General features: G+C 41.9%; 1 protein-coding gene across 5 annotated transcripts in view; it reads left to right on the top strand.

Annotated features, from left to right (window-relative positions):
- The window catches only part of ndst2a (N-deacetylase/N-sulfotransferase (heparan glucosaminyl) 2a), a 152,419-nt gene that overhangs the window by 21,725 nt on the left and 114,374 nt on the right, over positions 1 to 16,320 (top strand). For 2 of the 5 annotated variants that reach the window (XM_056291565.1, XM_056291564.1), the window contains exon 2: positions 15,577 to 15,655. The exons of 2 other annotated variants lie outside the window; for them this stretch is intronic. The gene's annotated coding sequence lies outside the window, so the exon portion shown is untranslated. Of the gene's footprint in view, positions 1 to 15,576; positions 15,656 to 16,320 lie in introns of those variants that run through there. One more of the 5 variants, XM_056291569.1, reaches the window with a different exon arrangement.

Raw genomic sequence — 16,320 nt, 5'->3', positions numbered from 1 at the left:
CAATATCAAAGTCTCAGCAATGGTATATGGATTTCATAGCCTTTGCAACAAGATAGCTCACCTCAAAAGATGATTGCAAGGCTCCCTCACTGACAGTCATTGCCTTTCTGAAGTACACTCGCTGCTTATTCAGCTCGGCATATTTCTTTTCAAAGAAATTTTAGTTTGCCTACATATTCTTTTTGCATTGTCTCAAAATGTCTCTTGAGCTTGTTGGGTTTCATGCTGTCCGTAGACAGGACGTTACCACACAGCAGACATTGCGGCCTTTCACTCGTGTTCAGTTATGCTAGTACAGTTGTGTTCAAAATAATAGCAGTCCAGCATCACTAAGCAGATCAATTACTGTTTTTGGTAGAAATTAATATTTCTACATGGCAAATAACTTAGTAGTAGGTGTAGTAGAGTAATAGAAAACCAACAGACCCAACAGTCATGACATGCATGCTGCTGATTCTGTGTAATTGAATCATTAATTGAAAGGGGCGTGTTCAAAATAGTAGCAGTGTGGAGTTCAATCAGGGAGGTCATTCAGCTGTGAAAAAACAGGTGTGAAACGGGTGGCCCTTATTTAAGGACAAAGGGAGCAAATGTTGTACATGCTGGTTGTAGTGCGTTTCTCTCCGACAATCTGAGTAAAATGGGTCGTTCCAGACATTGTTCAGAAGAACAGGTTACTTTGATTAAAAAGTTGATTGGAGAGGGGAAAACATATAAAGAAGTGCAGAAAATGATAGGCTGCTCAGCTAAAATGATCTCAAATGCTTTAAAATGGCAACCAAAACCTGAAAGACGTGGAAGAAAATGGAAAACTACCATTCAAATGGATCGAAGAATAGCCAAAATGGCAGAGACTCAGCCAATGATCAGCTCCAGGGAGATCAAAGAAGGTCTAAAGTTACCTGTGAGTACTGTAACAATTAGAAGACGCCTATGTGAAGCCAAGCTTTCGGCAAGAAGCCCCTCGTTTTTTTGAAAAAAACGACATGTGCTGAAGACATTACAATTTGCCAAAGAACACATTGACTGGCCTAAAGAGAAATGGTGCAACATTTTGTGGACTGATGAAAGCAAGATTGTTCTTTTTGGGTTCTAGGGGCAGTAGACAGTTTGTCAGACGACCCCCAAACACTGAATTCAAGCCACAGTACACTGTGAAGACAGTGAAGCATGGTGGCGCACGCATCATGATATGGGGATGTTTCTCATACTATGGTGTTGGGCCTATTTATCACATAGCAGGGATCATGGATCAGTTTAAATACATCAAAATACTTGAAGAAGTCGTGTTGCCTTATGCCTAAGAGGAAATGCCCTTGAAATGGGTGTTTCAACGAGACAATGACCCCAAACACACCAGTAAGCAAGCAACATCTTGGTTCCAGACCAACAAGATTGACGTTATGGAGTTGCCAGCACATTCCCTGGACCTTAATCCAGTAGAAAACTTGTGGGGCGACATCAAAAATGCTGTTTCTGAGGCAAAACCAAGAAATGCAGAGGAATTGTGGAATGTAGTCCAGTCATCCTGGGCTGGAATACCTGTTCACAGGTGCCAGAAGTTGGTTGACTCCATGCAACACAGATGTGAAGCAGTTCTCAAAAACAGTGGTTATACAACTAAGTATTAGTTCAGTGATTCACAGAAAAGCTAAATCTTCAAGCATTTTTCAGTTTATACAGTGAATGTTTGAGTTTTTAAAGAAAAATGCAGACACTGCTATTTTTTTGAACAGCCTAATATTCCCTTTTCTTCACTTTCTGTAAAGGAATAACAAATTTGATAATTTTTTTGTTCATGTTTTGGTTTGGAATAGAATGTGCAGTGTTCCCAATGCATTTGCGTGTATGGAAATAAAAGCTATTATAAGGATTTTGAGCTTTACTCACTTTTTTACACACACTGCTATTTTTTTGAACACAACTGTAAATCCAAACCAAAGGAAGGTTTCATCGTATTTTCTCTTTCTTTTTGATGTCAGTTTCTCCATTTCACTCGAAGATGTGGAGGGCACAGGTGGGCAAAGAAATCTTTCCATTTTCTGTCGCTCTGATTTGCTTGCAAACTTTGCTCGCTATTTGTTTGAGCATGGGAATCTGCATGTTGGTCATGTGTGATTGCATGAATCAAGATATGCCGAGAACTCAATTTTTATGAGGGAAAGTGAGTTGTTTTAAATTGTGTGTGGTGTTTTTATTATCATAATAATTATTATTATTTGTATTGATGAATTACTAGAATTTTCAGGCGACCCCATTTCAATTCCATGCGATCCCACTTGGGGTCATGACCCCAAGGTTGGAAACCTGTGGCTTAGACCTTAGCTTCATATAGAATGAGGTAAACTACATCAGGCCAACTCTTTTTGCTAATGACCAGACAATCTATGTAAAATCTACTAAATTAAATATATGAAGAGCTAATATCATGAATTATCCTGGATGTCTGAAAAATATTGATATTACAGCAGTATAACTACCAGCATGTTCCCTCACATCCTGACACTTTGTTCAGTTTAAACGGTTATTGGTTCTTCGGTGTAATGGAAGAGGGAGAGTCGTTTAGGTTGAAATTCTCATGATTGTAACTATAAATCAGCGTAACTCCAGTTATTATAAGTACATTTCCTTTAAAACCCATGAAACATCGAGTATAGCAATCATCATTAAGAATCTATTGCTACAGTAAAATGCTTGCACATACTTTGGTTTTATCTTCATGCTAAATTGTACTTTGTGCCAGTGAAGCAAATGAATTAAATTGAACTGAAATTAATTGGCAAGAGTGAGAAAGCGAGAGAGATGCACTCTGAAGTTTTTCAAATGTACTTTTTATTCACAATCTTCAATGGTTGGTAAAAAAGAACCAAGGGATCATGATAACCTGGTAATGCTGATTTGTCGTTGAATTTTTGTGTTTTTACATCTTCGTTTTATTATCTATGTTTATCTTTTAATCTCTGTGTTTCTTGGACTCACACGGAGTCTGAATAAGCTGTGGATTGTAGAAGTTTCCGGGCTTCTCTCACATCAAGCTGCATCAACAGATTTTCCAGTTTTATATGTTTGTAGATCCGCTCACGAACTCAAACGCGCACGCACACACACACCCACACACACACACACACACACACACACACACTAATGCTTTTTAGATTCTCTTTGTGCCATTACATCAGGCTAACCTGTGGAGCTCCATGATTAAGTGATACCAAATATTACCCACAATATATACCTGCAGTCTGAGTTTGTAAAAGATGTACTTGTCGATTTTCCTTTTTTTTTTTAAAAATATCTTTAGCCTTTTCATGTAGGGCTAGTTCACTAAAATAACTATGAATTATGAATGCATCGATATCACTTTTTCCACTGCTGTTACCAATTCTGAGTATGAATCCTTAAGCATCGGTAGATAATGGGTACCGATCTGATCCATTACTTTTAGTGAACGGCGTAGTTTTAGACCATTAGTTTGGGGTCAATGGATAAAATAACAGAGAGAATCAGTTTTATTCCACTATTACAGAAATACAGGCTTTCGTGTGCCAAAAATGCAATAAATGGAACCATTTTGCTTTTATTTATGACATGTTACTTGCAGCTTTTGGTATGAGAGTTAAGTCTTGCCAAATCCCTAATACTGATACTCCATTTTAGCCTGGTATTGGCCTGATATCTGTTTACAGTAATGGGGAGTGCAGAAGAGAGGTGAAGAAGAGTGCAGGCAGGGTGGAGTGGGTGGAGAAGAGTGTCAGGAGTGATTTGCGACAGAAGGGTACCAGCAAGAGTTAAAGGGAAGGTTTACAAAATGGTTGTGAGACCAGCTATGTTGTATGGTTAGGAGACAGTGGCACCGATGAAAAGACAGGAGGCAGAGCTGGAGGTGGCAGAGTTGAAGATGCTAAGATTTTCATTAAGAGTGATGAAGAAGGACAGGATTAGGAACGAGTATATTAGAGGGACAGCTCAGGTTGGGCGGTTTGGAGACAAAGCAAGAGAGGCAAGATTGAGATGATTTGGACATGTGCGGAGGAGAGATGCTGGGTATATTGGGAGAATATATTGGTGGCATGGTGGCCAATAGGTGGCATGGTGGCCCAGTGGTTAGCACTGTTGTCTCATAGCAAGAAGGTCCTGGGTTCGAACCCCAGGCTGTCACAGGTCCTTTTTGTGTGTAGTTTGCATGTTCTCCCCGTGTCTGCGTGGGTTTCCTCCGAGTGCTCCGGTTTCCTCCCAACATCAAAAAGACATGCATGTTAGGGTTAATACTCCTGTCTGTGCCCCTGATGAAGGCAATGGAAAGAACTGGAGTTGGTCCGCAGGCGCTGCAGCTGCCCAATTCTCCTATGTAATAGGGTGTGTTAAATGCAGAGAACAAATTCATTGTAAGAATACAATGTCAAATGAAGTGGCTTTCATTCGGCTTTCATTCAGAAGGATACTGAATATGGAGCTGCTAGGGAGGAGGAAAATAGGAAGACCAAAAAAGAAGTTTATGGAAGTGGTGAGAGAGGACGTGCAGGTGGCTAGCGTGACAGAGGAAGATGCAGAGGACAGGTAGAGATGGAAACGGATGATCTGCTGCAGCGACCCCTAACCGGGAGCAGCTGAAATTAGTAGTAGTAGTAGATTGGCCCGATATCTGATACCAGCATTGGTATCAGTGCATCCCTACTGTGCATGTCTAAACATATCTGTCCAACTCCCAGCACGGAGAAAATAGAATTCTAGATGAGCAGAAAGACACAGAATTGATTTGGGTGTTTGATGGAGAGGCCAACATGATTTATAGAATTGTCTTTTAGAATAAAATAACGTAAAAAAAAAAAAGCAGCCAGCTTAGCGTCTTAATGAGCTGCAGAAGGTTGAGTGGCTGTTCCTCGCTTCGCTCCACAGCATGCCAGGGTTGGAATATGTTTGGATGTTAATTACACTCAGATTATTGTGTAGGGAGCTGTGAAAATTGGTGTACGTGTGTGTCGATTACTCCAAGGTCTTTGAAAAGCTCCTTTCTATCTGTTCTGCTGCTGCTTTAGAAAGGGAATTACTTGTTTCTATTGACCTCCATTAGTGGCGAATAGTCAAAGCTGCTCAAAAAAAAGCTGAAGCTATTTTTTTTCCACAGACCTCGCTTACATCCCAATTAGAGATGAAAAGGTTACTAGTTTCATGATAAACTATGGTGAAATTCCCGACGGTCAGTATTGCCGTTTAAAATTTTAATTACCATTAAAATTGTGTTTGATTACCACACTTTGAAAAACTCAAGGTAAATGCTGTCCTCATCCTCCTCCTTGTCCTCCTTGTCCTTCTCCTTCTTCCTCTTGCTCTTCTTCTTCTCTGTGCATTACCACCACCAACTGGACTGGAGTGTGGCACCAGGCGCGTAGGTGCAGCATGGTCTTGTTTTGCGTCAATGAAAACGCCTGGCCGATAAGTTGACGCGTCAACTTTGTGCACGCAGCGATGCTGAATGTTTATTATGAGCGTGAGCAACACGCTTCAACATGTCAGCTGTATGAAAGCATTTCCAAGTGTCTGAAACAGATAAAGAATTGCTATCTGCGGTGCTAGCAAAGCACCAGTGATGCAAGGAGCGGTAAAACCACACTCCTTTAACACTACCAATTCAATTATGCATCTTACGAGCTGTCATCCAGAACACCACCAAGTTTCAGAAAAGTAGGCAAGAAAAAAAACGGCGCCAGTGAAAACCTGTCAGCAGCCTCTGCTTCAGTCATTTGACACAGCTAAAATATAGTAGCGACCACCCAAAGGTGAAAGCCCTAAAGTTTTTTTGTCAGCCTTGTTAATTGGACTCAAAAGGATGGCAAGGACTAAAGTTCAAGTTAAATCTTGAATTTTGTGCACTAGAGCGCTCACTGTTCGTCTGTCTGTCAGTGGGTTGTTACAGTGCTGTTTGTGGCTCACAGAAAAGGGCATGTGGGGCTTGGTTTTAAGTTTAAACCATTTTAAATAGAACCAACAGGCCTTACTAGACAGATGAAGTTATTTTTTTCAGCTTCATTTATTATACTGTAAAGTAGGTCCTGAGGACAGCTGCTTTTACTTTGTGCACTTGAGAATAATGTGTTAGGGGTTTTTTTTTTTGTACAACATCAACTACTTTGTCAGGATTGTCTTGGAAGTATCATACAAACCTGTTCAAGGAGGATGAGATTAACGTTTTTGTTTGAAGATATTGCTTACAAATTAAATGTGGCATATTTTACATTTAGTCCAAGTTGAAATTGTTTCCTTATTTTTCATGAGTGATTGTCTACATTTGTAAAAGGATACATTTAGGGTAGAATCAAAGAAAACGTTTTACGTCTGTATTTACAAGTAGGCCATCATAGGTTAATTCTGGTACAGGAGAGACTTGGTGTACACTTCAATGAAATAAAATTAAAAAAAAAAAAGAAGATGTGAATACACTGATCAGCTAAAAAAAATTAAAACCCCTGACAGGTAGGTGAATAACATTGATTATCTCGTTACAGTTGCACCTGTCAAAGGGTGGGACATGTTAGGCAGCAAGTGAACAGCCAGTTCTTGAAGTTGATGTGTTGGAAGCAGGAAAAAAAGGGCAAGAGTAAGGATCTGAGCGACTTTGACAAGGGCTAAACTGTGATGGCTAGACGACTGGGTTGGAGCATTTCCAAAACGGCAGTATTCCCTGATGGCTGTGGCGTCTTTGAGCAGGATAATGCGCCCTGCTACACTGCAAAAACTGTTGAGGAATGGTTCGAGCAACATGACAAAGGGTTCAAGGTGTTGTCTTGGCCTCCAAATTCCCCAGATCTCGATCCGATCGAGCATCTGTGGGATGTGCTGGAAAAACAAGTCTGATCCATGGAGGCCCCACCTCACAATTTACAGGACTTAAAGCATCTGCTGCTAACGTCTTGGTGTCAGATACCAGAGGACACCTTCAGAGGTCTTGTGGAGTCAGTGCCTCGACAGGTCAGAGCTGTTTTGGTGGCACGAGGGGGACCTACACTATATTATGCAGGTGGTTTTAATGTTTTGGCTGATCAGTGTGTATCGGTATCAGCAAAGTTTGAAAATATAGGCATATCGAATATCAGCAAAAATCCAATATCGTGCATCCCTATTTTCAGCTCATATCTAACAATGCCACAATGATACTGATGACCATGGTAATTTTGGTCGCTATAATCGTGATAGGAGATTTTCATACTGTTTCATCTCTAATCCCAACCCAGAAAAACATACCGCTGATGGTGTTAGCCTGCTATACCCTTTCCTCCATTACTAACTGTGCTCTCAGCACGCCTCGACTTTCCAGGTTTTGGGATTGCTTATCTGTTGACATGGAGCTGAAAGCAGCCGTTACTTAAGAGACCCCACTACCAGGCAGAAATATAATGAACCGGAGTCATGTAGAGTACACAGCGCTACTGGAAGGAAAGAAAAGTCTTACCACTGTTTCGATGAGTAGATCAGAATAATGATAGTGGACAGTTTGTTTTAATTCTTAAAGTTTGGAGGTATAAAACATACACTAGAAATCAGTTCACATTTTTTAAGCCGGCATTTAACTTATATTCTGTTCTGTGTGGTCTCCTGGTCAGACAGTTGTTGGTACTCTGTGATAACATTCACTAATCCCTGTATACAGTGACGTTCAGTAGTATTGGAGTACTGCTAAATACTACTGAAATAACATTCAGTGGTATTTGTGTTGCATCTTCAGCCTCTTGGCAGTTCCTGTACCTGAAGCAAAACAAGACCATCACCTGTAGAAGAATGAATCCGTCTTTTTAAAAGCTGTGAGAAATATTAGATAGCTAGTTCACTGAAAAGGTAATACCTTTTAAGGTATCTCTTTTACTACTATTCAGATTTACAGCTTCTCCCAATGTTTCCCCATTATTGCAGCTTATTGCACTTTATTTTGATTTATATTATATGTATATATAATTATCCATTATCCAAGCCGCTTCTCCCAATCGGGGTCGCGGGATGCTGGAGCCCATCCCAGCAGTCATTGGGCGGCAGGCAGGGAGACACCCTGGACAGGCCTCCAGCCCATCACAGGGCCGAAAGACACATTCACACCTAGGGACAATTTAATAATGCCGATTCACCTGACCTACATGTCTTTGGACTGTGGGGGAAATCGGAGCACCCGGAGGAAACCTACGCAGACACGGTGAGAACATGCAAACTCCACACAGAGGACGGCCCGGAATGACCCTTAAGGATGGACAACCTCGGGGTTCGAACCCAGGACCTTCTTGCTATGAGGCGACTGCGCTAACTACTGTGCCACTGGGCCACCAAATGTGAACTTATAAAAGAAAAAATAAAGCCCCATCATATCGTTCGTGGCAAGGGCGTCGCCATCCACATATTGTATTTATATTACCTATGTGTGTGTGTGTGTGTGTGTGTGTGTGTGTGTGTGTGTGTGTGTGTGTGTGTGTGTGTGTGTATATATTAATTCTTTTAACTTGTATCTTTACTATTTACTGTTAATTTTTCCCTCTGTGCACCAACATGCCAAAACAAAATCCCTTGTATGTTCTTGAACTACTTGGCAATAAATCTGATTCTGATTCTGAAACTTGGTTTTGATCTGCTCGGTTTATTTTATGTTTTATAATGTTTTGGCTGAGTCTAACATTCTGCCTTACTTGTATGAGCCAGATAACCGCACATTAGAAATCCAACATGGACAGTTGGAGGAGCCAGCGAGGGCCGACAGTCACCAGTGGTGTCCGTAGTGCTGCATTGAGTTTCATGGTGGATGCTTTCTGTTGGATTCTATTGCGGATGTCGGCTCAGAAGGAAACTCCTGTACAATCCATTCTGATACATGTGGACAATGTTGAACGGCTCGCTTAGCAGGAGAATGTCCATTTCTCTGTCAAAATGAATTGCACCAAATCAGTAATAGTTTTTAATAGACTAGATAGACCACTGGCACTTCATTTAGTGGTTGTGCTGATTATCAGCAATGACATTTCCCTTTAAGTACCCACAGATGTCTACCACTGATGTTCTCAGGCCAGATGCAGTCTATCTAAAGACACACTCCTAGTTTTGTTATCTGTCTGTCTGTCTCTGTCTGCCCATCTATCACAGTCTTGTATCTCTCTCTGTCTCTGTCTCTCTCACTCTCTCGCTCTCTTGCTTAAGTTTCCCTGTGTTATTTATTGGCATGACAAAATTGACATTCACATTGCCAAAGCATTCAGAAATACTCTAGTTTAAAAATATAAACTTGAAAGGTAAGAACATTTTGCTTGATAACAGTGTCGTGGCGGCTCCCGATTCCGGCCACTCCAGCCCAGGTTTCCATGTCTCATGTCTTCTCCTGCTCTGACAACACCACCCCAAAGACGGTTTTTGGTTATTCAGACAAGTTTCAGTGTATTTTAAGTTTGGCTGGTTAGCTCGTAGCTTGTCGGCGCATACCATGTATCTACCATGTTCTTGTCATGTCTCCCTGATATCCTCATGTTTCCTACCGGTAAACCTTTAGTTTCACCTTCTGCATTTGGGTCCTCGATTCCTGCTCCCGCCGTGACAAACAAAGCATTTGTACATTGGGAGGGCGAGAAATACTATCTGTCTGTCTGTTTATCTCTAGCTCTCTATCTCTCTATCTCTCTGTCGGCTCTCCATCAAGTGACTCCATCTGGAACATGAGCGTCAATGTGCTCGCTCTCCCTCATCCCTCCAGTCTCTCTCCATTCATTACTGTGCAGTAAATGGAGCATCCTGTGACTTCCTCCTTAAGCTTTCTCTCTCCGTCTCTTTGTTTCCTCTCTCTGTCCATCTGGTTCTTTCTGAAAGCATAATTTTGTCTGGATGTTTTTCTCTTTTTCCTCTCTTGCACTTCTTCCCTGCAAAGGCCAAGTGAATGACATCACACACCGTGTCAGGGACCACTGGAGAGTCATACAGTGGATGCCAATCTATTTTCAGGAATTCTGATCTCAAGACAAAGTACTGTGGAGGACCAAGAGTGCCAAAACAAAAGTGTAATGGATTAATGTTAAATCCTATATTTTCATTTATTGGATCTGAAAGAATTATGCTGCAAAAAAATGTGAAAATGTGAAAATCAGATTATAGAACGCTAATTTGAATTCACAGCCATAATGAACAAATGAGTTTAGCATTTCAGAGTTTATTATCTTAAAAGTAGTCATCTTATATTCTACAATTCAACTCTTAAATCATTAATACCAAGTAAGTATAAAATTAGGTCTTAATTCAAGATATCGGAACAAGTGTTGCTGCAGCTGAGCCAAAGTTCAGAGATTCCTTGTGAACCACGTCAAAGGAAAAAACTTTACTGATCATAAGAAACTTTGCTGAATCTTCTCGCTGGACTTCAACACAGTCCAATGAGGCAATCACTAAAGTCTTCATAAACCATGCGATCCCTTTAAAAAGGAACAGGATACTCATGGTACAGTCAGACATGTCTGTCACACACCAGCGTGTACTGGACAGAGTAACCAGGCCTGATTAGTACTACTGTACTCTGTATGGTATGTATATGTGGATGATTGTTTCTTCTAGTGGTTTCTATGGGGTTTCTGTAGGAAAGCCTCAGTAAAGGCACATGTCAGAAACCACAAAGAACCTCCTGTGGGTTAAGAATGCTCACCCGAAATCAATTTTATCAGCATATACAAAGCATATGTCTACATATTTTATTGTGATATTGCTTGCTTACAAGTACTGTGACAGGTCCATTACCTCCTCTCGTCTCCTGTCCTCCAGGTTCTTCTTTAGACATGCTTGTCAGATAGAGGCTACTCTAAGCATTTTGGATTATCTTTTCCGCTTTTTGGGGGGGGGGGGGTTCTGCCCCAAACAACAGCAGTGTTACTGTTGCTGTGTGAAGTACCCTGGCACATTCAGCATGTTGACGGAGCTGGTGTATTGGCACAGACAGGCTGTAACAGATGCTCATACTGATGTTGGCTGCATGTTTTCTATGAATCCCCAGAGGAGTCCTCCAGAATACTGAGTATTCTATTCACCAGCTGCTCATTAGGACCACAACAGAGCCCCGTACAACACAATACAGCCCAGTACAACACAATACAGCCCAGTACAATACAATATACCCAGTACAGCAAAGTATAAAAAAGTTGACTGTCTTGGACTCAATGCATATGTTGCGATGGGTCTTTTTTTTAAAGGATAATTTAAAAAAATTACAACCTAGGCCGTAGGTTTTACCATCATACATATCAGTTATGGTTTCATTTACTCACTGGCTTCATTTTGTAGATTTTGGACAGGGGCCCATCGCTGGACTCAGCTTTACCATGGTGTCTTGTGAAAATCTTTAAAATGAAGCCGCCACCTGAATAGACAGGTGCTGCATTGAGATGTCACTTGTCAGGTGGAGTCTGCTTGGCGCTGGTTTCTCTGTGATCGACTAGGGATGACGGCATTAACATGGGCTGAAGGAACCAGATGACAGCTTTCACATTAAATAAAACAACTCCATGCAAAAAGAGAATGGGGAAGGAAATAAGTTCATACATTCCAACAGAGACTCTGAAGACTGGAGACTGATTCTGAACTTAGATGACCCGGTTCAAGATTTTTTTATGTCGTTAAATTTCCTTTTCATCTGCCATATTCAACACAGAGCTATTAGACAGTGTAGTTAGTGACTAGCATAGGTATCATTAGCACAGGTTAGTCTGTTACTTTTGTCTTTTGTAATCAGTTTGGATAAAGCAGTGAAAATGCTTCTGGGGAACGTAGAAATGGCCGTCTTACGCCAAAAAACAGCTTGACAGTAGACATACATTTTCCTGGTTTGTATCGGCATATTGGTTTAAAACCTTCGACTAATTTTGTCCTTACTTCTATTCTTCATATATTTTATAAGTCCATTGTAATTCTGGTATCCTCTTTCAATGTTGTGTTGTGTAAATTGTGTAAACACAACATCCATTGCAGGTCTGTTTGTCTTGGGAGAGAGATCCCTCGTCTGTTGCTCTCCCTGAGGTTTCTCCCTATTTTTTCTCCCTGTTAAAGGTTTTTTTTTTTTTAGGGAGTTTTTCCTTACCCGATGCGAGGGTCTAAGAACAGGATGTTGTGTTGCTGTAAAGTCCCCTGAGGAAAATTTGTAATTTGCAATAATGGACTGTACAAATAAAACTGACTCGAGTTAATTATTTCACAGCTTACTTCAAGCTGTTAGGTTGCCCATGTTATCAGTGGCTTTCCCGTCTGTCTCTTATTGTCCTCTTTTATTGAGACACAACAGTCCCATTCATTTATTCAAAGTGTTCAGAATCAAATCAGAATCAGAATACTTTATTCATCCCCGAGGGGAAATTGGGTTCTATTACAGACACTCACGCTCTAATAACCAAAAACTAACAAGATAAAATAGAAACAGAAACAAATAGAAATAAAAGATAAATAAGAAATAGAAATAAGAACAAAATATATATCTACAAGCATGGTGCACATAACATCCTATCTATACTGCACTACCGCAGCACACAACAAGCAGCACAAACAAGCAGCACAAACAAAACCCGACAGGGCCAGTGCAGTGACCATTAACTCAGAGTGTCTGACAGTCTGAGTCTGAGGGAGGAGTTGTAAAGTTTGAGCGCCACAGGCAGGAATGACCTCCTGTGGCGTTCTGTGGTGCTTTTCGGCAGAATTAGTGTATTATTAAAAGTACTCCTGTGCCCAACCAGCATGTCATGGAGTGGGTGAGAGACATTGTCCATGATGGCACATAACTTTAACAGCATCCTCCTCTCAGAAACCGCCGCCAGAGAATCCAGTTCCACCCCCACAACGTTACCGGCCTTGCGGATCAGTTTATTGAGCCTGTTTGCATCCACTACCCTCAACCTGCTGCCCCAACACACAACAGCAAACAGGAGAGCACAGGCCACCACAGACTCATACCGCATCCTGAGCATTGTCTGGCAGATGTTGAAGGATCTCCGCCTCCTCAAAAAATAGAGACGTTCCCACTTAATAGTAGGGCTGTCCTAAATAACTTTGTTGGGGCTTCGAATATTCGGCAGCAAGTATTTGAAGGCATTCGAAGCTTTGCTATGACGGGGGGAGACGACCATAAAAACTAAATTGCTCATTGGCACTCAGCTTTTTGGGGGTCATCTTCACAAAATTTGACGTTATAGAAGCTGCTTGACTTTTTGGTCATCTTGCCAAACTAGCTGCAAGTTACATCCTATGACGTTGCACTGGGCGTAGAAGAGACAGAGCTAGCATGCTGCGTCACATGGACACTGGATGTTGTTATTGTGGATGAGAGCAGGATGGTAAAATCAGATGACATCAGCAAATTATGCCGACAATAGCACATGGCACAGCCATCCCAAGTTAAAGTAGTTAGTTAGCTGGGTTTTTTTTATTTCTACACAAAATAAAACAATGTTTTAAAAGTTTTAAATGTTTCATGTGGATTGTCTGTGATGGCCTGGCAGCCTGTCCAGAGTCTCTCCCCACCTGCCGCCCAATGACTGCTGGAATAGGCTCCAGCATCCCCGCAACCCTGAGAGCCAGATAAGCAGTTTGGATGATGGATGGATGGATGTGGAGTGTATAAATATTATTGAATATAATTATATAAAAAACACAAAATAGGGCATCCGGGTAGCATAGCGATCTATTCCGTTGCCTACCAACATGGGGATCGCTGGTTCGAATCTCCATGTTACCTCCGGTTTGGTCGGGCGTCCCTACAGACACAATTGGCCGTGTCTGTGGGTGGGAAACCGGATGTGGGTATGTGTTCTGGTCACTGCACTAGTGCCTCCTCTGGTCGGTTAGGGCGGCTGTTCGGGGGGGGGGACTGGGGGGAATAGTGTGATCCTCCCACAGACTACGCCCCCCCCCCCCCCCCCCGGTAAAACTCCTCACTGTCAGGTGAAAGGAAGTGGCTGGCGACTCCACATGATTCGGAGGAGGGGTGTGGTAGTCTGCAGCCCTCCCCGGTTCAGCAGAGGGGGTGGAGCAGAGACTGGGGCGGCTCGGGAAAATGGGGTAATTGGCCAAGTACAATTGGGAGAGAAAAAAACACAAAATAATTTTGAAAAATATAATTTTTTTCCTGCAAACAATACAACCTGGCAACCCATCGTACTGTACTGTTTTTGTTTTTTTTTTGCCGTCCTGCTGGCCCCATTGTGCACTTTGTTGTTTTCCTGTGCCGTGTTGCCAACAGCTGTTAATCAATCTGATTTTGCCATTGTTTACCATGGCAGCGATCTCACGCTTCAAAGCATTTGGGGCAGCCCTGCTTAATAGTTGATTTTATTTTCTCGAAAGTCTCAGGAAAGTGTTTGAAGGAGATCTGAGCCTATTGCGTGTGACTTACATGTGACTTAATACGGTATGAGTGGTTCTGAATTTGCCGAAGTCCATCTGGTACTGTAAGCAGGTTACAATACAACTACCAAGAGATTTTTCAGTCGGTTTTCGGTGCTGACGCACAGAGATACTACATAGGCCTGTCTAGTGAGGCCGGGCAATAATTCAGTATTAGCCTTCTGTCATCTTCCAGTGTTATTGTATTGGGATGAAATCTGGGTATTGTCATATTGGTGATAAACATTCTTGTTGTCTGCATTAATGACAATGAGAATCTACGAGGTGAACTTTCTCTAAAAAAATGTGTGAAATATCCGAGGGAGTGTCCTCTGAAAACTAGTTTTGGTTTGCTATGATGCTTTACATACCAGACAGTTCAGTGTGATGAACCTCAGCTGGATTCCTGAACATGGTATTTTTACATATGTAAGCAGATATGGTGATATGTATCAAAGTCACATTTCCTTATGATAATTGGGATAGTTTCCATATTGCCTGCAGCACTACTTTCCGACCTGGTTTTAGTCTAAGATGTAAGTGTTGGTTAGGTGTGTGTATTTGTTGGAGAGGGTGGAGAGCATAGAACTCTGGGTAGACTCGCATTCCATTGCCTGCATGTCTGAACAAGTTGTTTCAGGAACCAACACTGTGTGTGTTGTGTGTGTGTGTGTGTGCGTGCGTGCGTGCGTGCGTGTGTGTGTGTGCGCATGTGCGTGCGGAGAGAGGGAAAATTAGTTGAATGATAAGTGTTCATGCATCTCTGAACACTAAAGTGTGTGTCATCAGGTCACAGTAAAGATCTGCTGCGTTGGAAGGTAACAAGGCTTCACTGCCATATGTGTGTCTTCCTACCAGATGGTGTGTGTGTGAGTGTGTGATTCTCCACAAATACATCTTTATCTTTACTTGCTTCAGGCCACTTCTCTCTCTCTCTCTCTCTCTCTCTCTCTCTCTCTCTCTCTCTCTCTCTCTCTCTCTCTGCAAATTGTACATGCTGTGTATACAGCTCCTTGGTTATCTGCTAATTTGTGTGCTGTAGCTCTTATTTCAATGAGCTAACAAACACTTGAGTGACACGAGAGCTTCATAATTGGGTTTATTAAAACAATGAATTTTCCACTCAGATTCGCTCTCTGTGCTGAGCAGATCTTGGCACAGTCGTCCTTTTGATGATCCGGCTTGTTTTTTTGTTTTTTCTTCCCCTAGACATCAGAGGAGACGGGTTCCCCCACCACCCGACACACCCCGCACTGCTCGGCCCCCGGAGGTCTGTTCCAATAAAAAGGTATCCATCACCCCGTAGGGGCTTGACACAAAGCAGCAGTAGATGCCAAGCACAGGTGTTACCTTTCAGAAAGAGAAGCCATATAATCATAACCACAGGTAACAACAGTGAGACGGTATATCGATGCTGCGGACGTAATCAGACATGATGTTTACAGGGTGTCATTCATGAACTTCACTAGAGGCGGAACAAGTTAGCATTACGTACAAACAATGCCGGGATTACTTTAAAGCTGTAGTTGATTGAATTACCAATGCAGTGAATCTAGTCCTACATCGTGTGTACCAAGATCGAGACTTCAGGATTCGTTGTTCATCACATAGCTCACTTAGCATTTGCAGTCACCAGGTGTGGAGTAGTTAGCCAGCTAGCAACTGAGGTTTTAATTCACTAAAGTAATTTTTAGCCAAAACAACTCTGTTCGTCTTGTTTACCTGCTGGAAAAACACAGACACAATCAGCAGTGTAACGAGCCAGCGCCGGGCCCCAGTGCAGGATGGTCAAAGCGGGCCCCGGCCTGCCCATCACAATCAGTTGTAGCATAACATCATGTCAGTAGTGAAATCACACAGCTTTAAAATGACCAGCAACAGTGAAATGCACTGCACACTTGACGCCTAAATGAAACGATTACTAGGAAAACAGACCGCTGTGCTATAGAAGAG

This window comes from Lampris incognitus, chromosome 13, assembly GCF_029633865.1.
Source record: "Lampris incognitus isolate fLamInc1 chromosome 13, fLamInc1.hap2, whole genome shotgun sequence".
NCBI lineage: Eukaryota > Metazoa > Chordata > Actinopteri > Lampriformes > Lampridae > Lampris > Lampris incognitus.
Note: the sequence above shows the minus strand (reverse complement) of the source record. Positions and strands in the feature narration are given on the sequence as shown.